This window comes from Petromyzon marinus, chromosome 40 (assembly GCF_048934315.1).
Source record: "Petromyzon marinus isolate PM22_M1 ecotype Great Lakes invasive population chromosome 40, UKy_Petmar_22M1.pri1.0, whole genome shotgun sequence".
NCBI lineage: Eukaryota > Metazoa > Chordata > Hyperoartia > Petromyzontiformes > Petromyzontidae > Petromyzon > Petromyzon marinus.
The window spans coordinates 10,581,879-10,609,079 of record NC_133706.1 but is presented as its reverse complement, the minus strand read 5'-3'; the positions used below and the strand labels follow the sequence as shown (position 1 = coordinate 10,609,079).

At 49.3% G+C, this 27,201-nt stretch overlaps 1 long non-coding RNA gene across 2 annotated transcripts in view; it reads left to right on the top strand.

Annotated features, from left to right (window-relative positions):
- The window catches only part of LOC116950761 (uncharacterized), a 34,773-nt gene extending 8,163 nt beyond the window's left edge, over nucleotides 1-26,610 (top strand). For both annotated transcript variants that reach the window (XR_004404072.2, XR_004404071.2), the window contains exons 3-7: nucleotides 6,618-6,670; nucleotides 7,932-8,051; nucleotides 8,805-8,919; nucleotides 21,709-21,886; nucleotides 26,135-26,610. This is a non-coding gene — a long non-coding RNA (uncharacterized LOC116950761). The remainder of the gene's footprint in view (nucleotides 1-6,617; nucleotides 6,671-7,931; nucleotides 8,052-8,804; nucleotides 8,920-21,708; nucleotides 21,887-26,134) is intronic.
- Nucleotides 26,611-27,201: the final 591 nt, after the last annotated feature.

Genomic DNA, 27,201 nt, shown 5'->3' with positions numbered 1-27,201 from the left:
CGTTACCTGTATAAAAGACACCTGGGAGCCAGAAATCTTTCTGATTGAGAGGGGGTCAAATACTTATTTCCCTCATTAAAATGCAAATCAATTTATACAAATTTTGACATGCGTTTTTCTTGGATTTTTTTGTTGTTATTCTGTTTCTCACTGTTCAAATAAACCTACCATTAAAATTATAGACTCATAATTTCTTTGTCAGTGGGCAAACTTTCAAAATCAGCAGGGGATCAAATACGTTTTTTCCTCACTGTACATTTCTGTGGACGTCATTGAAGACCACGTCCCACGGTGCCTGTTTAAGTTCGGGAAGGTCGCGTTATTGCATTGTTGATGAGCGTAGTGTGACACACGTGTCGTACTTGTGTAATAATAGCTTAGCGGGCTCGTATTCAAAGTACGCCTGGCCAGTTCGCTTGGCTTCTGAGATCCGACGAGATCTGGGCACGGTTCCACGCGACTCTGCCGCCTCCCGTTCATACCCCGAGCGTTCCCCGACGACAGATTCCGGAGCCCCATTAATCCGTGGCAAATGACAGCAGCAGCCACCAAACGGTTCGGCTGCGCTCGCAAGCTCTGCCCAGATGTGGCGATCGCGTCGACGGCTAAAGGTTCACTCGCCGTGGTCAGCGTTACGAGCGCAAAGAAATGGAGCGCGGCTAACGCCTGCCACGCTTTCGGTGCACCCCGACACTCATTTGTTAATGCGGCCGTCCGTCGTGCGCGTGTGGCCGATGAACGCGCGCGTGCGTGCGGGGTTGCAGCGGCCCGCGCGTGCCATCCGCGTGGGTTTTTGCGCGCCGCGTGCTTTGGCCGCGTGGGTTAGCGCTCGGGTAACTCGCTGGCGAAGGGAGCTACAGTTGCGCGTTGTGTCGCCACCCCCATCAGTCATCTCGCCGGAGAAGAAGGAGGAGAAGACGGAGAAGGAAGAGGAGAATAAGATGGAGGAGAAGGAGAAGGAGGAGGAGAAGACGGAGAAGGAAGAGAAGAAGAAGAAGAAGGAGGAGGAGGAGGAGGAGGAGAAGACGGAGAAGGAAGAGGAGGAGGAGGAGGAGGAGAAGAAGAAGAAGAAGGAGAAGGAGGAGGAGGAGAGGAAGGAGGAGAATGAGAAGGAGGAGAAGGAGACGGAAGAGAAGGAAAAGCAGGAGAAGAAGGAGGAGAAGAAGAAAATAATGATAATAATAATATGAAGGGGCGCTATACAATGCCGCGCTCTTTAATTCCAGGCCGGGTGAAGGATGCATGTTTGTGTTTTGGGCGTTATTTGTTAGTTCACCGCTGGATGAAGGTTTTTATTTTCTCCCCGCCGTGTGGATGGTGGGGGGTGATGCCGCACCCAAACTTCACCACGCTGCTAATGACGTGCGGGTTGGCGATGGGCTTTACAACACATTCCTGCGGAGGAAGCTGGTAGGAACGTTGGGTTGCTCGGTCAACGGCCAGGGTCAACGGCGGCACCACGTGGTGTATTCTGCAAATATGCCCGACTGTGAGGGCGGGCACAAGCCGGCGTGAGTAGGTTAAACGTTGACTTTTATAAGGGCACCACGGGGTGACCAGCCCCTCCCCACCCAGCCCCACCCCTCCCACCCCCCACCCAGCCCCACCCTCCCCACTCAGCCCCTCCCCACCCTCCCCACCCAGCCCCTCCCCACCCTCCCCACCCAGCCCCTCCCCACCCTCCCCTCCCCACCCAGCCCCTCCCCACCCTCCCCTCTCCACCCAGCCCCACCCCTCCCATTTTTGGATGCACGACGGTCGGATACAATAATCCCCTGTGGGCTGGTGGTGTAACCAGGAGGTTCCTACCAGTAAAATAGGCTAATGGGATAAGTTAAATAAGGACAATACTAATGCAATGAGACACAACTAAAAAAAGAAAATATGTATTTACAGTAATAATAACAGGAAGCCAATAATGACATCGTTTATCTTTATACACGTATGAATATAACATCACACACGTAAACAAATGTACCCATTACTCGCCAGATCCGGCACGTTAAACAGCGTTCAGCCTGGATGGCGCTTGGATAAGCGATCACCATGCACACCAGGTGACGTAGGCTGCTGCGTGCTGACGTCGTGGGCAGCAGAGCGCAGTGCAGTACTTATATGGTCCCACGTCCACGATCCCCACCTTCGTTAAGCTGCACCAGTAAGGTGAAGTATAGTAAAATAACTCCCCATGACCTGCACGCCGTCGGGAGGCCTCCATCCAGCAGTAGATTAACCGAGGGCTGTATACTCACGGCAATAATTCTGACATTTCAAATCCCAACAGGAGTCAAATGATGTAATCGAACCCACGAGGTTCCTCTCAATCATCGCGCCCAGCCGGGGGTGTAGGGAGAGCGTTGGTGTATAGCCCCCCCCCCGTATTTTAAGATACTATTTGGGGTTAATGCCACCAACATGGGACGTCACTTAGGGCAGCCACAATCCGACAGGCCGACGTCTTGTCAGTATTACTATCTTTTGCCATTCATCGCAACTGCATCATCTGCATAGCAGTCAGTTAAAATTTCATTGAAATGAGGGCCGAATTGTTTCACTGTGACCGACTTGACCGTGGTTTTTTTCTTGGTGAAATCGCTCCCAACGGCGAAGTTGTTCGCCCTTTCGGGTGATGAATTGTGGTCATACGACCCCAGTTTACCCACACGGCACGGCGAGGCACTGCCCCACCAGCAAAGGAGAGAGCGTGGCTGCTGCTGAAAGACAGCCAAACTGTTCGCAAAGTCATCGTAAGAATTGTTGAAATTGTACGTCACCTTGACCAATTTGACATTTAAGTATCCCACGGTCTTATCAGCATCAGAGACTCGTGTCAGATATTTACATCGTACAGCTTTCTCAAATGTCACCTTTAAACCGTGGCGTGTTTCTTCCGCGGCATGTCGCGTGGTATATCTCACGGCGAGTTTCGTCTGGTTTTTGTTTCAACCGCTTCGGGTTAAATTCCTGAGAGCACGTTCAACACTCGCGAATAATCATAATGATCATAATGAGACATGAATATAATAATGACGGGGAGTCGCTTGTCTCCGGCGTGACGCCGTCGTCAGGAGATGGGATGGGATGGTCCCCGGTGGACAAGACGCAGGACGAAGCGGCAGTCGAGGAGGGCACGAATGCTCCCGAGGAAGAGGAGGACGTCCCCCCTGCGAAGATGGAGCAGATGGAATCCGCTCGCGCGCTGGTGCTGGATAACATTTATTCACATTGCAGGATGTCGGCTTGGAGCAGGGGGTCGGGCGGTGGGAGGGTGGGCGGGGAGGAGTTGGGGGGGGGGGGATGCCTTTATCCAGCGGTGGATAGACTGTGGCCGGTGATGCAGTTAACGAGTGTGCGCTGGGCTGCTGTGCCCCCCGCCCCCCCCCGCCTCTTTGCTCGTTGCCTGTAGGTGTCAGTAGAGCTTCGTAGCTCTGGGGCCGATCGACGCACCCTGCTCCGGTTGCCTCTATTACCGCGCACGCAGCATCGCCCGTGAGCCTGTGGACAGACGTTGCGCGGGGCTGGCCCAGGCCCTCCTCGTGCGAAACTGGCGCTAATTCATCCCACTTGCTTAGTGAGCGCTGACCTTCGCGTGAATATAAACCAAAGCCGTCGCAACGGTGATTTACGAGGCGTCGAAATGCGACTGAAACAGCGGGAATATTTGCTTTGCCGAGAGACGTATCGAGCCATCGCGTGGACAAGGTGGGGCAGGGGAGTCGCCAGCACGTGCGACTGGGAGAATGGAGTTCCGGCGGTGAAACAATCGCCGTCAGAAGTGTGCAGCAAACCACGCAGACTGTCCCAGCGGCCGATAATTACGGCCGTGGCCCAATCTGGCCCGCCACTTCGGAAGGACCCTCAAACAATGAAATTCGGTCGCTGCAAGCACGGAGGGCCGCACTAATTAGGGAACTCTGCAGAGGTATAATTTCAGTCTGGCAATGCTGTTTTTTTCTTCTCTAAACTTTGACCGCACTCGGACACCCGTTTATATTTTATGTTGTTCTGAGCAAGCAGTCCCACCCAGGTGATAAAAGTTTGATCGATTCTTGTGTGCTTTGTCTCGATGATGGCATTTTGAGAGTTCCGTTTGGCGCCGAGAGAGGACAAGGTTCCCCGCGCGTGGCTTAGTCCAACGGAGCTCGCCAACGTTCTGCGGTGAATTTTGTGGAAGCAGGGCGAGAACTCAAGAGACCAGGAAAGGAATCTCACTTGCGACAGTGACCTGAGCTGCAACAATACACGTACGTTGAACATCTTTCGCACCGTACGTAGCCAACCGTGATAATCGGAGGTGCGGGGAAGGGCAACGAATTAAACACAAAAAAAACACTTCCGAAGCAGTGAGTTCTAAATCTAGATGATTATTTAAAAGTGCGTAGCTCCGGTGGCTTCCGAATATCGGAAGGAAGAGCGTTCCAGACGGTAGCAGAAGCGACACCTGAAGGCGCGCGATGCGGTGACCGCCGTCTGTGTTCAATGGCGAGCAGCCAAAAAGCCGCCGCCGCTGTCGCTGCGAGGATGATCGTCGGAGTTCGCGTGATGGTGGTTTACGCTCCTTGACGATATCAGCAACAACAACAAAACCAAGTGAAGTGAATTACAGCGATGAAGCAAATCAAAACGTGGACAAAAAAATAACAATAACAACAACAACAACACGCCAACACAAGTGCTCGCGGAGGGATTTTGCGATGACCTCGCTTTGTTCGTCCAGACCTCCCCCGGCGGTTTCAGCTCCTGGAACGAATGACCTCGGCCAAATCCCAACCTCGTCCCGACGCCTCCGCCGCCACCACCACCACCACCACCACGGCCCTCTAATTGGGAGCTTAAAGCGCGGCTCCCCGTGCCGCCTCCTGCAGGTCGCCTTGTCAGAGGTTCACACCTGGAGCGGAGCGGCCGGGCTCAGCGCCAGCGGGAGGGACGATGCAGCGGAGCGTGATGCTGGTCCAGTGACCCCTCCCCACCACCACCCTCACCCAGGGTGCCAATTGGACTCCCGCCTCGCCTCCGCTAACTCCGCTGCCCGGCCAGGAACCACGCGCGTCCACGCTCGTGGCCCCGATCGCCGCCGTTAGCGCCACTTTGAGAGATGGCGAGTGCGGCACCCGAGCTGCCTGGGGTTACTGTGCACTTTCTGCAAGACTGACAGCGCCGATAAATCACCACGCTCTAATGAATAGATCTGCCTCATTTCCCTAACAAATACGGTGTAATTACACCGCTGAATAGATTGATTGTATCTAGCCACTCCGATCACTGTGTTAATTGCACCTCGGCCGGTAATTTATAGGACATGGAGCTTTAAATACCAGCCAATACCTAACACTGAGATCCACGAGCCAAGGCCATTAAAAGTATAGGTCCGGAATTATACACCGACTCTCTCTCTCTCTGTTTTGTTTGGGCCGCAAGATTGACTCGCGTTGCGCACGCAATAAAAACTCGCCACGAAAATTTCTTCCTGCGACATAATTCCACGCCGTCACACGCCGAGACACCGCAGAGAGACACACACACACACAGAGACACACACAGAGAGACACACACACAGAGACACACACAGAGAGACACACACACAGAGACACAGAGAGAGAGAGCGCGAGAGAGTGAGAGAGGAACGCCCGTGGTTTAAGCGGCTCGCGCAGACGGCCTCGTCTGAGAAGAGTCACAGTTGAGAGAGGCAAACCACCACTGCCAGTCAAAAAAACCTCCCGGTAAACGGACGACGAGAGAGATTCGTGAGGGTTTTTTTAGAGGGGGGGGGGGGTCGTTGCTTGCGCCATGGTACATCAAAGCAACTGCTGCTCTCCACGTGACCTTAGGCTGCACGACGGGAGGGTCGCCGTGCCGAGACACTTTGTGCAACACAACAAAAACAAAACGGTGCACAGTTCCGCACTTTCATTAGCCTCCTTGTTCCCACTCCGAGATTCAGAGTATGTTGTTGTTGTTGGTGTGTATTGTGCGCGTTGAATATACAGCGGATAAAAAAAAACCAGTAGCGACCTAAAAGGGGGAAATGTACGATTATTTGTTCCTGCTGTTGTCGTAGCGTGTAAGAGCAAATCTTATTTCGCGTCGTTCTTTGTAAAAACAAAAAACAACAAAAAATCATCTCACTATTCTTGGTTCGAAATTTTGAGTGAAGCCGCGCTTGTTTTACACATCCCCTGAAGCCTTGATCACGTCTCGCATTAGCGATGCTGTGTCCTCATAAGTTAACGCGTTCTTCTGTTGTTCATCTGAAGTCGTCTTGCCCCTAACGGGGGGGGACTACGCCGTTCCAAACTGCGCTGTTTTGTGTGTGTGAGAGAGAGAGAGAGAAAAAAACATCCTCTGTTTGATTTGTTTTTATTCCGCTTCTATTGATTTAGCGGCTTTTTTGCGAGCAGCAGCAGCAGCAGCTCGTAAGCTCACAAACAGAAAACCATAGCGCGCAGGTCTGCAGTGATTTGCTCTCAGGGGAGAGAGCGCAACACACTTTTATCTGCCGTTCCGAACGCTGCCTATCATGTTTATGTATGATGGCATCAAACAGGGTGGGCTTATCTGCCAGCCACCCGTGCCTCCTGTGTGTTTTTTTGTCTCTGTGTGTGTTTCTTTTTTTGCAGCAGGAGAATGAGAGATGGTGTTGTCCTTGAGAACCAATAAGAGAGGGAATAGGGTGGGTTTTTATTCTCTCTCTCCCGCTGTACTCAGCGCGAGCACGCACGCACACACCCTTTTAGACATGACATGTGTCAACGCATGATAAATGGAGCAGGAGACTGTTTAATTTCGTGGGGGTAAACCCAGGAGATCCGAGGCAAACCTGAGTTGCAAGGGAGCGTTGCGCAATTGCGATCGCGACGCCCTATTCTTTGCGCTCGCTGAGCGCCGAGTGATAGCGAAGTTGAAACAGACAGACCGGTGGAAATTACCATTTTCTCATTAAATATGTAAATAGCGCAGCACAAGCCATTTAACAAAGTTGTTATTTCCGCCATGAAGGTCGGCGGAATATTAATTGACATCTTCATCTGGTGAGGTTGCCTCCCGTTATTTGCGACACATTTGTTAGGCTAATTTCTTTAAGTAAATAGGGAGGAGGGGAGGGAAAAACGGTTCGGTAGGGGAAAAAAATGAAACAATTTTTCATTGCCTCATTTAATCTAATATTGGCAAAAGAAAACTACGGATTGCTATTGTAATTTAATGATAATTTTATCGTCAATAATACCAATCATGGTTAATTGCACCGTAATGAGCTTCTTGGAATAATTAGTGACACGGGGAAAAAAAAAACAATATGTGGATATAGATGTTGGTAAAATGCGTCACTTTGCGAAAATAATCGCGCCTCTCGACGTTCGCGACCAACTCGCGAGATGTCTCCGGTCACGGCAGTACGGCGCGAGCCCCAGAATCTGTGTGGGACAAAAGCAGGTTCTGGGGCTCGCGCCTGGGGGAGGTTCATGAAAACGGAAATCGGTTGGCTAGTTCGCGAGCATTGGTCTCGCAATTCCATTCCCGTGGAATCGTACACACTCTGCTTCCGTCCGCGCGGCCGCCGTGCCGCACTGCGTTGCGTGCCGCCGTCCTGGTAACGCCACTGCTGGGTCACGAGAGTCAAATCTTGGAGCCTCCGTTGGGTGTGGGCGAGGGCATCCCCGCGTCGTGCGGGTTGTGGTGGGGGGGGGTGTTTGACCTTACTTTATCACCTCAGTCAGTCTGGGTTGTTGAAGGTCGGCTGCGTAGGCGTTGTGGTATAGTACAGCACAACAATTGATTTTCTACACTGCCCTCCGCTGGCAACTTAGCCTCATTGTGTTTGTAGCACAACCGGAATAGACATGAGAAATGTATCAACTAAAAAAAATCCCTTATTATTATTCAAACTGCAGCTGTTGCTTTTTGTTTTATCCACATGCTGTGTTTTTTTTTAGGCAGTGGTGATGTACGCATTCACGACGAGCATCTCTGCTATCGCTGTGCATCGAGCCCCGGGAAAGATGCACGGGCGATGGTGACAGCGGGCGGCACTTCGCGTCGACGATGCGCGCGAGGTGGCTTCCAGCTATCGCACGAACAAAGCATTTGCGCCGGGCAATTGTCTCCTTAAACACGTGATTGACAGCGCACTTGAAGGAGGGCCACGGCGCACCGTTGGGAAATGCGAACCCCATTAAGCGCACATTATTACATTATACAGTACGTGGCGTTAGGGCTAATTGATGAATACTAAATGCGGATTCAGATTCAGAGTGAAATGCGCGCGAGCGTTTTGCGTTCGTTCTTGGGCTGGGGAGCCGGGCTCGGGGCTGTTTTTACGCCGGGCTCATTACGGCGGCAGACACACAGATGCTCGTTCGTCTGCCGGTGTACAGATGGGCCGCACGCGCCTTCCCCTAATTCTCTCAATATCATCTTCGTTGATTTGAGTAGCACCGAGTGAGTTGATTGTGCGAGTCTCACGCGCGCCCGGTACGCTCGCAAAAAAAAAAAAATGAAAAACGGCAGTCGGGATTTCTTAGAGGAGATTCCCTCCACATTCGCTGTCCCTGGCTCTACGCTGGCAATCTCAACAGGGCCCTCGCGGTACTGGGTTGGTCTCAAGAAGGAGCGCGCGGGGCCCTCTCACCGAGACCGACACGATTATCGCTCTCCCGCCCATCGCTCACTGGAGCACGTGAACACTTTGGGTACTGACGCTCGGCGTAGACTGTGAAAGCGGCGTTCGCACAATCTGTGAACCGCCGTTGACCAAATCGCTGTGCCCCGATCCCTTAATGTCCCTTCGTTTTTTTTTTCGCTCCGAGCGTTTGGGCGGCTCCCGAAGAAGCTCCCGGTGCGTGGGGCAAAACGTCGGACATCGGGGCCGAACAGCGCGCGGAACGACCCGGAAACGCACTGGAGATGAACACTTCGCATCTTGTGAGTACGTTCGACCCCGCGGTATTTTACGAACATTTCCCCGTCATCAAACAAGGTGAAACAATAATTTATAGACGAATCCATTCCTAATTGGGTCGTACAAATAGAAAAAAAATCCACTTTTGCTGATTATACTAATGATTAGCAGGATCTTTAAATTGCTTCAAATCCGCGTCTGACATCGTGGCACTGCCCAGAAGGGAGAAAGAGAGAGGTGTTGAGTCTTTACTGGAGCGGTGGCAGGGGGTCAGCAGCACGGACGATGGAGGGGAGGTATTTCCAGACTACAGAGGCAGCAGCAGAGATGGAGCGACCTCCCATTGACAGAGGGCTTCAATCCACGCATGCTGTTCGCGTACATGTAATATTTCAAACTGAATTATGGTCCTAATTGGTTGCACGTGCAGTGGGCGAGTTATATAAATATATATTTTAAAAGGTACTGCGAGATTATACTAACGATCACCCGCGTCGTTAAAGCGCGTTGTACAACTTGCCCTTGCAGCAACCACGGGACGTCCAACAAAAAAAAAGAAGCTTCGGATCGCACCTCCCAAGGGAGCGGATCACGCCCGAGAGGATGACGGTCGCTGTGACGGCACGATTAAAGAGGCTCTCCGTGTGCGCGCGCAAACTTTAATGAATCGAAGCAACCGCGGGACCGTCAAAGATGGTTGACCGGCCTGGAGGGGGCCTTCACCCAGCAGTGGATAGATACTGGCTGATGATTGATGACGACGGCCAACATTTTTCACCATTATTTCTTTTTTTTATTCTGCACTTAAAAAAAAAACACAATACCCTTTTGCCAATTTGACATTACGTCTCTCCGATTAACCAAAGGTTGGCTACGTACGTACGGTGCGATAGAAGTCCAACATACACGAATACGTCAGCACGAGGGGACGATCTCTTCTGCCCCGTTCGCACGCGCGCACCGCGTGACTATGCACGGACGATGCTCCTGGCTCAGCGCAGGGCTGCCGATCGCTGGCGTTTAATTGAACGGACACTCCCCCCCCCCATCCCTCTCTCTTATTATTATTTCGGTGGACGATCTCCGCTTCTATGGTCTCACACGGGACCACCGTTGATGAATGATCTCTGTCTCTACGACTGCCGTCTCCGAGTGGACCGCGCATTTGAATTTCAATTTTTTGTTTCCTCTGCTCGCACGCGCGTGTGCGTGCGTGCGTGTCACGGTCAACCCCCGGCCGCTATTTCCCCAGGTGCCGTAAATAAATATTGAAGTAAAGTTGGGTCCGCTAATTAAATCATTTTGTTCACTCCACAAATGACCCGGCGAATTTACTTCATCCACTCTGCTTGCCCGGCAATGTGGGCGCGGTGTGAGGCATGCCGCTCATGGGGCTTGTCGTGTGTTAATGTCGATTGTTTAGCCAGCCGGTTGCCGAACGAATACATTGGAAGGTCGCACTCATTACACACACACACACAAAGTGCTCGCCAGAAATAAACCACAATTACCTTGCTGATCTCGTCACAGGGCATGAACCGTCGCGCGAACTCCGGACTATTCTCGCAGCGGCAGCATCGCGCGCTTCCAGATAAGCTTCCGCGGCCGTCTGGAACGCACTTCCTTCCGATATTAGGAAGCCACTTCCTGCTTTCAAATCTAGATTGTAAATTCATTTCTTTAACTGCTCTTTTACGTTTATTTTGTTGTCCTTCCCCCGCACTTCCGATTAGCACGGTTGGCTACGTGCGGTGCGAAAGAGGTTCAACGTACAGACGTACAGCCGTCGCGGCTTACACAACACCTGTTGGGGTCCACGTTCTTGCTTTTATCGGAAATATTCCATGGTAACCCTCCGGACAGCCCTCCCGTTCACCAGACACTACGCCAACAACGATATTTCAACACTTACCTAGATCTCACTTTTCCAACTTAGAGACGTTGTCACGAGACCTGGTGGCATTTTTGCGTTTCCCCAGCAACGAGTGATACATCTGACAGTTTTTTGAGCATGCGGACACGATGTAGATTTCGGTGCCATTCCAGCTAGGCATTCGGGCCTCTCATTTGCATTCTGTGTTTGAGACCTGGTGCATTATCTCATGACATTTAGAAGGTCTATCTGGCAACATTGACCGTACTCTCTGGATTATGACACAACCATTCCCCTTGTCAATTGAAGAAATGGAAATTACTGGACGTTAGGTGTGCGAGAGAAAATATTTTTTTGCGTATTCACGTCGGGCACAGTTTTTTTTTTATTGGGTGCGTCTTATTTTTCGGAGTAAGAATACGGCAGCGATTTTTTTTTTGTGGTTTGTTCGGAAAGTTTCCACCCTCAGGAGCTGACAACATCGGACCTCCTGCCGATACCAACGGTGGGCCCCGCACCTCCCCGGGTCTCCGTTTGAAATTAAATCACACCGCTGCGTAACGATGTGCACATGCCCCGACCGATTTACACCGACGAGGATGTTTCTGGTATCCGGGAGTGCCCTCCGTGCGGAAATCAGAAACTGCGGCTAGCGCGCGGGCGAGCTGGGCCAGGACAAAGCCGCGCGTCTCAGTTTCAATTTTTTTTTTGTGCAAGCTCCGAAGCGGGGTGGAAAGATGTCCACCTCTGGGGGCGGCCGGCGCGGCCACACGAGGAGGGGTTTTGTGAGCCGCCCTCCCTCGCTCCCTCGCTCCCTCGCTCGCTCGCTCGCTCCCATCTCGCCCGCCGGGCCCCCACGTGCGCGTGACTTCCTGCCGACTTAGGAAAAGGGGAATTAAATTATTTTTTTTAATGGTCACGGTTACTTCCCTCCGTCCTTTTTTGGGGAGAGGGAGGAGGGACAGCACGGGCCATCGATTAAACACAATGCTGGGACATTCAGCGGCGCGTAAGATTACCCTGTCCTGACTTGACGTGTGGATCCCCAGAGGGCGCGAATCGGTCGGTGCTGCCCTCCCTGCAGCCTCCCGCCCCCCCCTCCCAGCAAGTGGTGCCGGGAATGGGGCCTGGCTGAGGGCTGGTTGCAGTAAGTACCAGCCGAACTTCAGCGGAGACAACTTTTCGTTTGTTTGTCAATTCCCTTCCTCATCGATGTCATTGTGGTATCAGCGTGCTGTCTTCACGAGACAAAGAATCCGTTGGCAACTTTGGCCCACAGAAGTGGATATTAACGAGCTACCTCTGAGATCCCTTCGAGTGACCTCTGGTCCACGCAGTTGAGGCGCTCCCACCCGCTCTGCGCATGACAGTAATGCTCGTCTAATGAGACGCAACCCGATATTGAATAATCATAACTGGAATTCAAAGCAACTTAAGTGCGGAACGAAAATCCTATGCAATGTTTTTTTTTAACGCATTCATTGGCGACCGGGCTGAGACCACCATCAACCCCGCTGCACTTGAGAGCCTGTCGTAATCACGATCGCCAGCCTGGGTTTGAACCCAGGAACCTCAGCGGAGCCGGCTCAGCGCTCTGATCTCTGAGCCACATGGCCCACGTACTTCCTCGGAGCCGCGTAATCCTCGACCGCACGCGACTTCCCCGCTCGCCCCGCTAGCCGCGCGTTCCCCGAACTCCTCCCCATGTCGCGCAGAGCGACGCCGTCGCTTGCTCAGTAACCCGAGGTCGACGTGAACAATGAAAAAAAAAATCGTGCAAGCGCACGGATCCCGTAACGCCCTTCGACTTTGCGTTTCTCTTCGGGAAGCATTCAATCAGCGATAATAACGTTACCTACCTAGCCGCTCAACAGATACATTAATCAAAGGGCGACACTTTGATCAATGTGGCCGGTTTTTGAATAAGGTAGCCCGCTAATAGCAACACAACTTTATTTTAAAGCTTCATTCATCTGGATCGTCCACACGAGAGTTATCGTGCCCCTCCCTGTCGCAGACAGGCGGACGGACGCACGATGCGTTCCCAATCTTTTCTTCAGAGACGGAGCGATTCGTCGGCGTTTCCAGAGGGTTGCGGTAAACGAATAGGCTCAACACCAATGGGGATACACCGGCGCTCCGACAATAATTTCTTGAATTGACGATAATTATTTAGAGACGGAGGGAGGGGGGGGGAGTGGATGAGCCTTCGGGATTGGGGGGGAAGGGAGGGGGTGACCAGCCCCCAGCGCCTCCCCCACCCAGACGCAACGGGGCTGCTGTCGCTGTGTCGCAGCGCTTCATCACGTGATTCCTCGGCTCCAAACGTGACCCCCCTCCCCGCTATCCGCGCGTCACACCCGCCTGTGGTCAGATGTACGCAATAGTTGGTGCTCGTATTGGCTCGCGCGAGATGGGGACACTCTCGGACGATCCGGCTGCCAACGCGAATATCAATGTACCTGTGGCGGAGTGGCCTGGTGGGCATGTGCCATGGTACCAAGAATGTATGTATGTTGAATTTATTTCGCACCGTACGTAGCTAATCGTACTCATCGGAGGTGCGGGGGGAGGGGGGGGGGGAAGGACAACAAACTAAACACAATAAGCGGTTCTAAAGAAATGCGTTGTTTTTTCGATCTATATTTGAAAGTGCGTAGCTTCCAGTGGCTTTCTAATATCGGAAGGAAGATCGTTCCCGACGGCCGCAGAAGCGCATCCGAAAGCACGCGATGTGGCAACCACCGACTTTGTCCGATGGTCAGCCAAGAGCCGCTACCGCGTGGATGAGTAGAGTTTGCGTGAATGAAGTTGGGACCCATCTCCTGTCCAACCCCCCCTCCTTAGACTGGTGCCTGGCCTCCTACGGCACGTGAGCTACTGCCATCTGTGCAGTTACACCGCCTGCACTCTCGGTAGTCGAACCACCACTTGCTTCCCCCCCCCCCCCCCTTCGATCGCAATCGAGAAGCGAGGTCCGTGTGTTTGCCCGTGCGATCCTCGAGCAACGTGATATTGTAATAATACATTCGAGTAAATACCGCGCGTTAAAATTTTAATTTCCCCGATTCTTTCAGACGAGCGGCAGGATTTACGATGCGACAATGTGAGATTAATTTCCGCGCGACATCGTTACCCGCTGCACGCGTTTAGCGCGTCGCGCGCTGCAACAGCGACAAAAAAAATCCCTTCCATTAAATGCCTTTTCTTAATTTGCATAATTTAATATCGCAAAACGGGGCCGCTCAACAGTTAATATTAAAGCAGGCAAATTCATCACGTGTATACGCTTTAGAGAAGAAGAAGAAGGAGGAGGAGAAAAAAAATGAACCCGGGCCTCGTACAGCAGGCGTGGCATTAAATTTGTATGAATGAAATTAATGAAGGGGGCGTCTGTTGTAATTAAAAAAAGTGGCTTAAGCTGGAGGAGTGGGGAGGAGTGGAGAGGTGGGGGTGGTAGGGAGGGAGGCTGTGGTGGGGGGGGGGGCAGGCGGTGGGGGTGTGGGGAAGTGGTGGGATCTTTGGGTCACGCTCCCACCCCCCTGCCGCTTCCGCGCCCCGGATTGTCCACACGCCGACCCCGCGAGCCCCCTCCCCCGCCCCTCCCCCCTCTACCCCCGCCCTTCCCCCCTCCACCCCTCCCCCTACCCCCACCGCGTCCCCGGAGAGCGAAGCAAATAAATTCTACTGGCTGCCTCTGCCTTCCAAAAAAAAAATGTGTTAAATTAATTGCTGTAATCTCATCCCATCTAAGTGTTGCATCAATTGGGTCGGGCATTAACATATCGGGCGTAGGGCAGAGTCAGTCTAGGTGACATAATGGCGCGAGATCGTCACGATGTCTCCTTTCTCTTCCAAACGCCGCCTTCGCACTCCTGTGACCCGATCGTGCCTTGAGGAATATCTCTCAGCGAGGCCCGAGCGTTCGTCACCGGGTCGTTTCACTCGCGGGTTGCGATCGCGTCCGCAGAAGATCACCGCAGCGCGCCCCGCAAATTCTAACGGGCGCAATGGGGCATGGGATAGGGTAGTCGAGTGGGTAATACGTTGCAATAATAATTACAGTGCTAACAGACGTAAGTGGGTTGGTGGCGTGTGGGGTTTTGGGGTGGGGGTGGGGGGGGGCAGCAGGACGCGTCGCTGTGGATGCGTGCTGGTCGATGATCGAGAATCCTGCAAGGGTGGCGGCCAACGGAGGAGGAGAACGCGTCCGGGAACGACGTCCGGCGCGGAGATGGCGCGATGGGAATCATCTCGTGCGCAGGTGTTAGATCGGGGCACGGCAACCTGAGGCTCTGGAGTCGCATGCGGCTCTTTGAGGACCGCTTCGTGACCGTTTATTTGCCGAGGACCCACACCGTCTCTCGTATTCACCACACAGTGCATTGCGGTTCTTGAAATATTGAGGGTTTTTGTTTTTTTGTTTTTACCGAATTCGAAAAAAAGAATTTCTCTTCTTGTTATTTTGGTTGCCGACCCCTGCGTGAGATGGATTGATGCATCGCAGGATCGCGAAAGACGGCCATGCATTTTCGTCCATCCGCGGATTGACCATGGCTGCTGCTGATGATGATGATGATGATCACCACCACGATAATGTAATACTTTGTAATAATTCGTGCGGGGCAATGTGCAGATGTGGCCATAAAAACGCGGCTTCATCTCAGGATGAATTTTGCCACACGCCCAGAATCGCCTATTGGACTACCTCGGAGGAGCAATTACAACAAAGGCGTCTGTGGGGAAATGACCGTGTCTTGGTGGTGGTAGGGTCCCTTTATTTACAACAGATGACCGCCCACAACCGACAGCGGAGTGGCACGGGGGCATTGCAAATCGTACAAGTGCACCAGCTGTGCCCCCCCCCCCCTCCGCCAGACATTGTTATGAAACAAGGAGGAATCAGGCTACAACACCTCTGTGCGTGCGTAGCGGTCAAGATTCCCAGCACTACCCCAGGCGCACAAAGACTGCTTAGCTTCTGAGATCGGAAGAGATCCGGTTGCATTCTGGGTGATTAGTTCATACGCAGTTAACAGATGTGGGAATTTATTTTTTCACAGACTATGTCAATGTCAAATCTCGAACTGTCTACATCGACCAACGGGGTGCTTGTTGCTCATCTCTGATAGTGGACCTAAGCCAATGACAAACATCCATATTCCCATGGTGGGGACCAGTCTATCCAAAGGCTGAAAAATTAACAAGAGTAAGCTCAAGTTATTTTGTTTTAAGTTCCAAGATGGATAATTCATGACGTCAACTTTTCGCCCAAAATTGTTGGCCATGGCCTGTGAGCTTAACCCCAACCCAACCCCAATTAAACAAGGAAGACAAATCATGCGTACGCATGGATTCTGTAAAGCTTTCCCCCACGCGTGTGTCCTCGGGAAGTCTTTATTAGCAGTAAGGCATCGCGTGTGAGGATCGATGGTTTTTCCGTCCATGTACGTTGCCAGCAATGGGGTCATGTCACCCCTGTGGCCAGTCACTAGAGACACCACCATTCATCCCAACAAAATAATGATTGATTATCGATTCGAATCGTGCAAATATATCGAGAGAGGTGCCGCTATGCTCACGCGAACTCCGTCTGAGCTATGGGTGGTTTTTTTTTGGCCAAATCAGCTGGCCATGCACCTGATCGCTTCAGATTTTGGAAGCTCGACAGGCTGTAGCCTGGATAGTGTTCGTTTGAACACCATCCAACACGGATAGTGTTGCAGACTGTGAAGCTACAATGTCGGCCAACATAGGGCAGCGCAGAAACATCCTTTGTTGCAGTCTGACTCTCTGATAAGCCACTTCGGTGAGCTATCATTTGTGGCCAGGTCGCTCCTGACACTAATGGCTCATTGCGCCTTAATTGCTAAAATAAATACAATTGCTAGGTTAAGTTTAACACGTAGGCTTTTGCGACCAATATTATTCATAATAAAGGTTTTTGGGTTAGATCGCGTTATTTATAAATGTGTCGTAACCCTCCACCACCCGACACGGCCAATCAGCAAAAAAAGTGTCACGTTGACAAAAGACAAATAATTCACTACTTTAGCCCACCGGTGTGTTGAAGAGTGAATCCACAACATTTACAGTTTGAGTACGAAGTTTCGCTGGTAAATACATCCAGCATCATCGGGCAATTCGCCAGAATGGTAAAGCCCTCGCTTGCTCCCGGTTTTAAATAGAGCAGCAGGGTGACGTCATCATTTAACTCATATCAGGTGCAGTGATTAGAGGCGGAGGGGGGGTATTGTAATTATATAATCGATTAGTAATCAGTCAATGGTTATGATTAGTAATGAGTTGTAGATGAGTAATTAGTTGTAATGTGTGTAAGTGATTATATGCTATGTTAGTAATCTGTTAATTAGTATGTGTTTCCCCTATAAGGAATTGTAATGTGCATTCATATTCTTAGCTCCCTCGGCAAAGCCACGCTGAAGGGAAACAACAAAACAACAAACATATATTTTATTATTTTATTGCTTCCCCCCAATGCGACTCCACCGAAAGAGCCAAGAACATGAATTACTGCAGTCACGAAAGCTTTAAATCAAAATGTAATGTGTATTATTTAATAATACGCTTCCAGGCCACACTAAGCCTGTAGCTGTCAGAGCGATTAAAGTTATTTTTATTCCTCTCAATTTCAATGGATTCTCTAATTAGTCTTTGCCAGTAATAATTAGTTTTACACAACACTGCAACATTATCAAAATCAATTGAGTGTCCTTGTTGACAAGCATGTTCAGCCACTGCCGACAGTTGTGTTTGAGATAATTTAATATTTATCTGATGTTCTTTTAGTCTTACGCTGATGTTACATCCCGTCTGTCCAATATAGCATCTGCCACATAAACAATTAATCCGATATACACCTTCTGTTGATAATTTAGGTAATGCGTCTTTAGTGCAAGATACTAGTTTTTGAATTTTGTGTACTGTACCAAATCTTACTGTAATGTTTTGCTTTTGCAAAACACGGGCTAATTTGTCAGTTACTCCTGAGATATATGGAATTTTTATTGTTTTAACAATCTGATCGCTTTCAGCAGTATTGCTTTGCGATCGTGATTTGGCATTCAGTGCTCTGTTAATTTGAGCATTATTGTAGACATTCTGTCGTAGTGCGTCTTTAATGTGTTTGATCTCTCTCACTAGACTCTCACCATCTGACACTGTTTTAGCCCGATGTATGAGCGTCTTGATAAGAGAGGATTTCTGAGATGGATGATGATGTGAATCTGCATTCAGATAGGCATCAGTGTGCGTTTGCTTTCTGTAAACGCTGCGTGTTATTTTACCTTTTAGGCCATGTCCAAGCAAAATATCTAGGAATGGGAGTGTGTTAATCACCTCCATTTCCATGGTGAACTGGATGGCCGGGTTTAGTGCATTGAGATGATTTAGAAAATCATTAAGTGTATCTTTACCATGTGGCCAGACAACCAAAGTGTCATCCACATATCTAAACCAAAAGGATGGTTTTAATGTGCTCGAGGCAAGTGCTCTTATTTCAAAGTTTTCCATGTACAAATTTGCTATAGCAGGGGATAAAGGAGAGCCCATTGCTGCTCCTTCCTTTTGTTTAAAGAAATCCCCTCTCCATAAGAAGTAAGTGTTATTTAAACAATGGTCAGCAAGTTTCGGAATATCTTTTGGTAAACCGGTATGATTTACTAGTGTATCAAGTAATTTAAGCGATTCGTTCACTGGAACCTTAGTGAATAAAGAAATCACATCAAAACTTACCAGAATATCATCAGGAGTAATCACATTCACAAGATGTTCTTAATTTTTTTTTATGAATGAAGATGTCCTACCGATGTAGGGCTGCATTTGTTTGGTTATATATTTTGCTAATTGATATGTGGCAGAGCCAATTGTACTGACTATGGGTCGTAATTGGATGCCGATTTTATGAATCTTTGGTAGCCCATAGAGTCTAGGTGGTTTTGAGGCCCTTGGCATAATTTGGTATTGCTCATTTTTAGGGATTAATGAATTTGCAATTATTGCAGTGGTCTGATGTTCTAAAGTATTAGTTGGATCTCGTTTAATTTTAATGTAGGTACTTTCCTCTAGTAAATTTCTAATTTTATTATCATAATCGGCTCGTAACATCACTACAGTAGTGCGGCCTTTATCAGCTGCTAGGATTTGGATATCCTTATTTACACGCAGCTCTCTTAAGGCTTTTGCCTCGTTAGAGCTAATATTTACTTTTGGAACTTTGCTATTCTCAATTATTTTGGCAACCTCATGTCTAGTCATCTCTGCTTTATTATGTGGAAGGAGTCTAACTGCTGATTCTACCTCAGCAATTATCTCATCCACTGGAATTGTGCGTGGGGTAACGGCAAAGTTAAGGCCTTTAGAAAGGACAGAGGTCATGTCACTCGTTAAAACAGTGTTAGTCAAGTTCATTACGGTTTTGTTTTTAAATTGTTCGTTTTTAGTAGGGATTTGTTTATTATGAAGTCTAGAAAATTTATTAATTTGGTTAGTTTTTGTTAAATTAAACACATTATCAGCCGATTGTTGTGTTATGATATCGATTATATTCCAATAATGCATAGATACACTATTGCTTATATCTAAGTGTAACTGCTTTAGCGATTCCAAAATGTAAGATAATTCACTCCTATGGTGCTGTATTCTCTCTATTAATAATAATTCGCTAGCTTTGTGTAGTATTTGGTTAGCTTTAGAAGACTTTATGTGATGTGTTATTTTAACTGCGTTTGGTATTACCTTTGAATCTCTGCACCTTTTGAGGAATGCCAGTGAAGATATCAATTTCATCCGCTTAATGCGGAGCTTCTCCAATTTTTGGATTTTAAGAAAAGTATCCTCCCCATAGAGGTTAGTCAGTTTAACACGTAGGCTTTCGCGACCAATATTATTCATAATAAAGGTTTTTGGGTTAGATCGCGTTATTTATACATGTGTCGTAACCCTCCACCACCCGACACGGCCAATCAGCAAAAAAAGTGTCACGTTGACAAAAGACATATATTTCACTACTTTAGCTAAAACAGTGTCAGATGGTGAGAGTCTAGTGAGAGATATCAAACACGTTAAAGACGCACTACGACAGAATGGCTACAATAATGCTCAAATTAACAGAGCACTGAATGCCAAATCACGATTGCAAAGCAATACTGCTGAAAGCGATCAGATTGTTAAAACAATAAAAATTCATATATCTCAGGAGTAACTGACAAATTAGCCCGTGTTTTGCAAAAGCAAAACATTACAGTAAGATTTGGTACAGTACACAAAATTCAAAAACTAGTATCTTGCACTAAAGACGCATTACCTAAATTATCAACAGAAGGTGTATATCGGATTAATTGTTTATGTGGCAGATGCTATATTGGACAGACGGGACGTAACATCAGCGTAAGACTAAAAGAACATCAGATAAATATTAAATTATCTCAAACACAACTGTCGGCAGTGGCTGAACATGCTTGTCAACAAGGACACTCAATTGATTTTGATAATGTTGCAGTGTTGTGTAAAACTAATTATTACTGGCAAAGACTAATTAGAGAATCCATTGAAATTGAGAGGAATAAAAATAACTTTAATCGCTCTGACAGCTACAGGCTTAGTGCGGCCTGGAAGCGTATTATTAAATAATACACATTACACTTTGATTTAAAGCTTTCGTGACTGCAGTAATTCATGTTCTTGGCTCTTTCGGTGGAGTCGCGTTGGGGGGAAGCAATAAAATAATAAAATATATGTTTGTTGTTTTGTTGTTTCCCTTCAGCGTGGCTTTGCCGAGGGAGCTAAGAATATGAATGCACATTACAATTCCTTATAGGGGAAACACATACTAATTAACGGATTACTAACATAGCATATAATCACTAACACACATTACAACTAATTATTCATCTACAACTCATTACTAATCATAACCATTGACTGATTACTAATCGATTATATAATTACAATACTCCCCCCCCTCCGCCTCTAATCACTGCACCTGATATGAGTTAAATGATGACGTCACCCTGCTGCTCTATTTAAAACCGGGAGCAAGCGAGGGCTTTTCCATTCTGGCGAATTGCCCGATGATGCTGGATGTATTTACCAGCGAAACTTCGTACTCAAACTGTAAATGTTGTGGATTCACTCTTCAACACACCGGTGGGCTAAAGTAGTGAATTATTTGTCCTTTGTCAACGTGACACTTTTTTTGCTGATTGGCTGTGTCGGGTGGTGGAGGGTTACGACACATTTATAAATAACGCGATCTAACCCAAAAACCTTTATTATGAATTGCTCAGTTTAATTTGTATATTCATATTTAAAGTAATTTGTTTACCTTTCTTCAACCTTGCACTCATATCGTGCTTTTGTTTGTGTTGTTTTTTTAACGTTCTGACCCCGTGCCCCTAGCGGACATCTGTAAAAAGGGAGCTTTATAGCTCATCGGATTCCTCCAGCATACATAAATATTCCGATTCTATGGCCCCTACCGTCACCAAACCGCACTGACCAGCGAGGGTCATGTACGGTCGAGGCATCCCGCGACCAGCGGTTGTGGATTGACAACGGAGCTGTCTGTGCATGATTCACTCGTAAATCGGGGAACTCCTGGCGGCTGGGCGGTAACAGAGTCGGGGACGCCGCTGTGTAGCTTGAGTTCCCCACGCAATCGACTCGTGGCCGTCTCCGTGAACCCTTGTCCGGAGCTTTTACGTGCGCGACGCTTCGCTGATTGATCGGCTCGCTGCCTCAAAATGAAATCTTGTCATGCACGGCATCCTGCAAATGGGGTGCAGGAGTGCAGGCCAGGGCCTCGTTATGAGTGCTGCCAGTTTATGATTATTTAATTTTGTTTGTTTTATTTCCCCCCCCCCCCCCGATGCTCGTCTCTCCGACGTCCGCGGCGCTCCGTTCCGCTTTGCGTCAAAAGCCCGCGGGGGTTTGCCCCTTGCCTGCTTTGCCGCGTCGCAGGCCACGTGGTGGTCACGTCCAGGCGATGGCCTCTCCACACCCCCCGTGGACTCGGGCCTTGCCATCGCAGCGATGCCGTCGATGGATCTCGTGACTTTCTGGGCTTCCCGTGCGCCAGAGCATCTCAATGCACTTTGGTATGGTGCCACGCCCGCACCTCCCCCCCCTCTCCCACCAATTAAGATTAGCACGGTTGCCTACGTACGGTGCGAAGGAAGTTCAACATATATACATGCCGCCCCCCCCCCCCCTTTCTCCTGCTGAGAGACCACGCTATTCAGAGATCACATGTCCACGCGGGGTTAGTAAGGCGATGGTCTCAACACGTTTCAAATACAAATCGGCACCAGAGCGGTGCGCTTTTAAATCCAGATTGAAAACCAATTTATTTACAAAAGCTTTTTTGCGTTTTATTTGTTGTCCCCCCCCCCTCCTCACCTACGATTAGCACGGTTGGCTACGTATGGTGCGAAATAAGTTACAACATACGTGCACTGGCGTGTAACGTGAACTAGCACACAGGATGACAACACTCTGGGCATAGCTGCTCAAGACGTACCCCCGATGCGTCGCTCCCTTCTCCTGCCATCACATCTACCCTCCCAAAGCTCCCATAATAACCTTGACCGCTCAATTTAAAGAAACACATGCAATACACTCGCATACTTTGCAACGTTGAGAGTGCCGTCCCGTTGCTGGCCGCTTGGCGTTTTTTTTGTTTTTTTGTGGCCCTTAGTGATCAAGGCCCACCCTCGTTGAAGCTCGGAGCGGGAGCCGTGGCAGGAATTCGGTGAAGAGAACAGCCTTGGCTTTGCGTTGCTCCCAATTGCTCCCGATGGAGGATGGGTGGGGGTGGGGTTAACACTGAGAGGATGAGCTGTGGATAAGAGACTCCCCCCCCCCCGTCTGCCTCAAGTGGGCCCCCCAATCTCCACTGGACAAGAATAACGGAGGCTTTACGGATGGGTGTGGGGGAGGGGGGATTTCCCCAATGGTCTCGGTCTCTAACTCAATCAAAAATAAACTTTTTTTGGATATTTTACCAGGTAAGGCCCACTGAGTTGTATAGCTCTTTTTTCAGAAGCGACCTGGCTACCACAATCGATAAGCTCGACGAAGTAGCTTATCATCGTGTGGACATTTAGAGCAGCCAAATACGCATTCTATTTCTAAATGTGGAGGGGAAAACCCACGCGACCACGGGAAGAACACGCAAACTCCAAATATACAGCAGCAGGCGTCAGGGTCGGGATCGATCCCACGACCTCCTGTAGACCAGGCGAGGTAGCTAACATCTCGCCACCGTAGCCACCCACTCGCGCGTATCTCGCAGGTCAACGTTTTACGCTCAACTCACGCTCATCCGATACATCCATCGCATTCATGTAAATGTGAGCGATTTTCATTTTTGCGAAAATCCTTTTCACGCCGTGTGAATGTCGTTTGGTTGTCGTTTCTTGTGCGTGTGTGTGTGTGTTGCATCATTAAAGAGAAGAGGGTCTCTGTTGTTGGACCTCAGTGTTTCCAGTAATAGCGGGCTCGCAAAATTAAAAGAGGTTCGTGACCTGAATAGAATGCGTAGAGGCCCCGGTGTTAAAAAGGCACTTGCTGTGTTTAACCTTCGGCGAAATTAATTAGCCCGTTTTGTTCGGCGGCGGCGCTGACAGCAGGATGATCTATGGCCACTGTCCTAATTGTCCGGTGGTCGTTGCCTCGTTGGAAGACTTCGAGTCGAGAAAGCTTGGCAGGGCGGGAGGGACCCTCCCCCACCACCACCACCCACCACCCCAGGTGTACCCGTTGGGTAAGGGAAGCTAACACGGAGACACGCTGCTATTTGCCTTCTCGCAGCCACCCCCAGGCACCGCGGGACGCTCTGGAGCGTGCTCGCCGATATTTTAATATATGTATGTCTGCTCACTCGTGAGATTTAATTTTTTCTTCTTCTTCTTCTGCTCATTTCTCGCCCCCCTCCGGAGAAAGGGCAAAGCTATCGAGCCTGCTCATTATTTTCTCTATTTCTCTCTCTCTCTCCTCTCTCTCTCGCTCTAAACGGTGCACAAGTTAGGAAGGGATAGGAGGGGGTGAAGAGAACGCAGATATTTAGCTACCGGAGAAGCCCTCGGCATGTGGAGCGAAACGTCTGACATCTCGCTGACCGACACGCGGGGCAACCGGAATACGCATGGGAGATGCCCGCAGCACAACCGCGTCAAAAGATTCGCGGTTGCTCATTGATTCCTTACCGTCTTCAGCCAGTGGTGGAAATTCCACGTTCCTATGTCAGGGCCGAGTTTCCCTAATATGATCACCAATGTTGATTTCCCTACAAGGTCGTAATCATTGCATCGACCCCAGGAAGAACGATGGGTTGAGTCAGAAGGTGCCTGCGTATCCTGACTTAACACTGCGTATGAGGCACCCACTCAGCATTGCCTCCCAGCCTCTCCTTCCCATCATAATGCCTCGTCCAGTACCCTCGTGTCCCAGTTACTTATGACCCCCCCCTCTCCCCTACCCCCCCCCCCCCCACACACAACTCTCTCACAACTTGTAAAGTGCTGGTGGCGCGTATGTAAGGGTCCGTGTCTCCGCAAGGATCGTCGAACGGCAGCGATGCCGCCGCGAATTTTGTTTGTGGCGGAGCGGCGTTCTGATATAGCACTCGCTCACTGCTGCGCTCACAAACCGCAGAGCGAGATCTGTGCTGTCAACGCCAGCGTCTTCCCTCGGTTTAAGTAAACACCCCCGTCGATAAATCTATCGTGTTTTTTTTTTTTAAACCAGATGAGATAGCCCATCAGGGACCCGAAGAGGCCCCTTGAATCCAATGGATAGCTTGAAACGTGTGTGACCATCATCAATGTCGTCGTCAATGTCAGCATCGCCAGTATCAGCCGTGGTCAATCCACAGCTGGATGAAGGCCGCCGCCGACACCACCTCTCACGATCCCACAATCAACGGAACAACCGCACGCGAGCTGACTGAATGTACGGTGGAAATATTCACCAAGACATAAACAGAGAACACCTTCAGTTTTACGTGATATGAGACAAAAAATACAACAAATTAAGTAGTATATTAGCTAATTAAATGAAAGTCTTAAAATTAATTAACTAATTAATTAACTAACTAATTAACTAACTATAAAATTAACTATGAAAGTCTTTGAAAAGGGAGATGGCACGTAGGAAGAGAGAGAGAGAGGGGGGGATGGATAGCAGTATGAACTGGACATACATCTTACAATTTCTATAAAGTATGTATTTAAATTAAATATAAAACGTTGTTTAAAAGCACTTCAATTCTCGTAGCCTGAGCAATGAGTCACATTGCCCATTAGGCACTCACTGGGAGCGAGTGGTGAATCACTATGAGAGAGATGTAAGATTGTGTCAAGTATGAGGAGCATCATGGTAGAGAGTAACGTATAACACGTAGGCTGTCGCGACCAATATTATTAATAATCAAGGTTATTGGGTTAGATCGCGTAAGTATAAATGTGTCGTAACCCTCCACCACCCGACACAGCCAATCAGTAATGGATTTGTCACGTACACAAAACGCCAATAAGTTTACTACTTCAGCCGAACCGGTGTGTTGGAGAGTAAATCCACAACATTTACAATTTGAGCAGTACGACGTTTCGCTGGTAATTACATCATCCAGCATCACCGGGCGATTTGCCAGAATAGAATTCCTGTGTTCATTGTGGCCAGCGTGGGGTGGGTCGCCGGGGGTGGAGGGGGGGGCATTGTGATGGGAGCGGGCGTTGTGGACGGTGCGGGGGCGAGCGCATTGCTAAAAGTTTGCCGAGTGCAGGTGAGGCGCTGGCATCGCATCCCAAAGTTTTGTCGTTTGTTGTTTTTGCCGGCCAGCAGACTCGCTGGCAGGGGGGGGTTGGGGGAGAGCGAGAGTGTACGCGGATAATTAGCGAGCGGCAGCGCCATCGATTGAAACGATCCGAGTACGGGAATTTGAACGCGAGGATTGCATTTGAATTGGAAAGAAGAGGTGGTGAGAGGGGGGGGGGGGTCACAAAGGGGAGAGGGGGGTTGGTTGATGATGCGAGACGTCCGCACGACTGGCAGCCCTTGCGGGATCTGAGCTCCATGGTCGTCCAGACAGAGACGCGGGCATTGACGGATTACAAATCGGGGCGCGGGACAACGTGTCCTGCTGTGGTGCAGCATAATTTGTGAAGTCGGTTAATTTATGGAATTAATTATGCCGCGTTTTAGATAATTGCTAAAGTGACAGCTTACAAAAAAATTGAGTGGTGTATTGCAGCGGGCTGAGTTAATGTTTTTTTTTCTCTCTCTCTGTCTCTCCATGTCTCCCTCCCTCTCTCTTTCATTCACACAACGCGTCTGTTTATCTCGAGAAACGTAAAACCGCAGCCCGAAGTCACGGGGCGTGTGCAGCGGTGGAGCAGCAGACGATGAAAAACAAAGTCCGGTGTCCACGTCGCTCAGCGAAACTCTTTACTCAAATCACAACATCGTTCGTCTTTGCCGATTGAGAAATTAAATTGAATTAATATAAAAACCCTGCTGAGGAAATTGTAACTTGCTGACCAGCCTCTACTAGACATTTGTGAAAAAGGAAAAGAGCTTCATAGCTCATCGGATTCCTCCAGTCTCAAACGTATGGCTTTTGTGTGACCTGTCAAGCCACGTCTGACAAAGAGCACATCACCCCCCCCCCCTTACTCGCTCCCCCACGCAATGTGCCAGTCGTGGCTTCTTCTTTTCACCTTTTGGGTCACACTTCACGAAAACGGTCCGGGAGAATGTTGGGGCCCCTTCTCCAAAAATTGGCAGCCAACTCGAGCCGTCTGAAAACTTGCAAATAGAGTGGAGGGGGGGGGGGCGGGGGGGAGCTCCTCGGGTGGGGGGTGGAGGGGAGGAGGAGGAGGTGGTGGTGGTGGGAGGCGACTTTAAAATGTTCTCGAGTTCTGCGGTTCGTGGGAGTGGGGTTATTTATCATGACCCTTGCCACGCGGCCTAAAGAGAATTATTCCGTAAATATTCTGATGGTAAAAACAAGTATTGCCTCGGCACACGTTAAAGAAAAGGATGCCTTCTCATGATTATTGCCGGAGAAGTAAGCAGATTGAGTGGTAAAATCAGTTCCTGGCGCAAGTACTCGGTGGACATGGTGATGGCTTGGGGGTGACTTCGCAACATTAAGCATTTTCAAGTTGAATCTAAAAACCTACCTTTTGAAACTTGCTTTAATTTAAGATTATGTCATAGTGTAATTTTTTTTTAATACGCCTTCGATAGAAATTTATTACGATGCAATTTTGTTTGTATGGAAATGTATTGTATTGTTTTAACAATGTTTTATTTGATCTGCACAGCACTTTGAATCGCGTGTTTTGCACGAAACAGTGCTGTAGAAATAAAGGCTTGATTGGTTGCTTCATCCAGCGGTGGATTGACCGCG